General features: G+C 36.2%; 1 protein-coding gene across 8 annotated transcripts in view; it reads right to left on the bottom strand.

Annotated features, from left to right (window-relative positions):
* Positions 1-1,255: 1,255 nt before the first annotated feature.
* Positions 1,256-2,517, bottom strand: part of SOX6 (SRY-box transcription factor 6) — a 382,363-nt gene continuing 381,101 nt past the window's right edge. For all 8 annotated transcript variants that reach the window (XM_069803757.1, XM_069803759.1, XM_069803760.1 and 5 more), the window contains one exon: positions 1,256-2,517. This exon is cut by the window's right edge and continues 5,714 nt beyond it. The gene's annotated coding sequence lies outside the window, so the exon portion shown is untranslated.

Here is a 2,517-nt window from a genome sequence, read left to right as displayed (position 1 = left end):
GACACCTCAGTATTTCCCAGATTACTGATCATTATTCACAGCTGCAGATTCCAGCAAGAAAAGGAGACAAATCATGTGGTAAGGGATGCGTGTGGGGAAAACAGAGAAAAAGCTAAAATTTGGACAGCAGAAGTTGACCCAAGTGGAGCAATATGAAAGTACAGCAGCAGAGCATTGGGCCCCAATTCAGACGTATCATACAAAAGTAAAATTCAGGCCCAATGACATGGTGCTTCATCTCCAGGTGCCTTTGACCTTAGTAGCTTAAGATGGACTGACTGTGTTCTAGTGCCTAATTCTGTTTTTCAAACTTACGGTATGGCCATTGCCACATTTTGTCAAACTGTTGTAGGTTCAGTAGCAGAAATACAGTTTTTTTACTGCCTTCTCCTCAAGACCACTTCAGTGTTGCAGTTTGACCGAGTAACTAGTTGATTGCTTACCAGAAACCAAAGCTTAAATTGAAAAGTCAATATTTATGTATTTATCCATTATAACATGTTGGTCAGCAACTGCATTACATCCAGTTTTGACCCTGAAGTATTTAATCACATAGATTCATAATGCAGTATGTCATTTTTAATAATCTCATGTATGATGCTCTCTCTAGGGGATTAAGGAGGGTGGCTTGTGCAATAACTGAAACTAGGCTGAAATCTAATGTAATACACAATCAAAATGTTCTGTTACATTTTTGTTACAATACAGTACACTTAAACATAATTTATTTTGCTATGAGAACCATGACTAATTACTAAGTCAAAAGCCAATCATGATACAAAAATGGCAGCAGTTTACAGACATGGCAATATGGCAACTATAGGTTTTTTTGTTGTCAACTTTGGTTAGTTTGTTTAATGTTATATGCAGCGGAAGAGGGGAAGGCAAAGAAAGAATTTTGTCTCATTTCTACTCAATAAAAATCCTTCTGAGATTATGTTGCTACCAACAGTACTTCCTGCTTACAAAATTGACAGTACTCAGTGAATATTATCAAATTAGGTTGGTTATCATGCATGTCTTTTACAGCATATGGTGTTAATGGATTTCAGAGGCTGATAAATGCCTTTGTGGAATGGAAAGGCATGGGGAAAACCTAAGAGCTGGAACATTCAGTCACTAAATTTAAAGGAGCCCAGCTGAACAGGCCTAGTTTTTTTGCATTTGCCTGTGCATGATTGACCATCATGGTCAATCTTTAATGCTAACTCCAAAGGAATAATAAGGAATGCATAGAAGAAGTCACACACACATCTCATAAAACAAAATTTATCTTTAATTTGTAAGTGTCAACAGCAGTACAAAAGATGGAGTGATGGTGAATAGATTAAGGGTAGAGAGGACAGTCTTGAGGTAAATGAGCATAAATAGGCAGTCTTATAGACACTCCCCTGAGGGGTCTAAACCCCTATCATGGCATATACTGTATCACCCAAGGATGACATGTTTAACATATCAGGAAAGCACCTTGTGCAAAAAAAAAAAAAAAAAACCAAAAAAAAATTAAAAAAATCCCCCCCACCCGAAACATGTAGGTAAGGTGCCAACATACACCAGAACATACTGTATATGGACAGTGTCTTTCAATTGTGTCTTTTCCATTAATAACTGAGGCAGAGGAGGAGAAGACTCTTAAAAGTACCACTGAAAGATTATTTAATATTTAATTTACCTCACGTCAATACTGCACAACAAAATCCAAGAAGTCTGTTTATGCAATGAAGCAGAGCTAAGAATAACTATTCTCTTTTTTAAATTGAGAACAGATTTTTTTTTTAAATTGGTATCCTTAGCAAACTTTTTTCTTTCTTTTTTTTTTTTACTGTATCAAGAGGAGAGTGTGAGATGTGATGGCAACCTTTAAGTTCATTTAAAAACTTTACACTGGACTGTACAAGATTTTTTTGATAAACTATTTACATTTTCAGACTTTAAAACATATTCAAAGCAGCAATAGACACTAGTTTTTCCTCTAAACGCCCAAATAATTACCGGCCATGGGCCCAGGTAGGTACCTGCATTGTATATAGAATTTCTACAAAGAAAACCTGCCCATTAAGTTAGCCAGTGGGTGTCCAACGAGCAGCCCTCGACGTTAAGAGCTGCACCCACAGTGTTGCTATAGGAATCAAAGCATAGTACCTTGACAAGAGAGTCTCAGTTGTCCCAACAGCTCTACACAAACTTTACAATTTGAAACAGCAGCTAGCATGTCAGTCCAGCATGTCAGTGAATTGTGCTGATTAAATTAACATAGAGTACAATCTCACAATATACATCACAAACAAATTACAATGTCAGGAAATAAGAGTTACAGTAAGATAAGTTATGTAGTAACAGCTTATAAGCTTGTCTTAATGTAATAAAAAAATTTTTACATGGGAAATACAATAATGAATGAACATAAATGCTAAGCACTCTAGTTTGCTACAAGCTGAAGAAGGGTACAAGAAAAAAACATTGCTTTCTAGAAAGCAAAACACAAATGACAAAGGAAGACAAACGGAGAATGCACAC

Source organism: Haliaeetus albicilla, chromosome 16 (assembly GCF_947461875.1).
Source record: "Haliaeetus albicilla chromosome 16, bHalAlb1.1, whole genome shotgun sequence".
Lineage (NCBI taxonomy): Eukaryota > Metazoa > Chordata > Aves > Accipitriformes > Accipitridae > Haliaeetus > Haliaeetus albicilla.
This window is presented reverse-complemented; position numbering and strand designations above follow the sequence as displayed.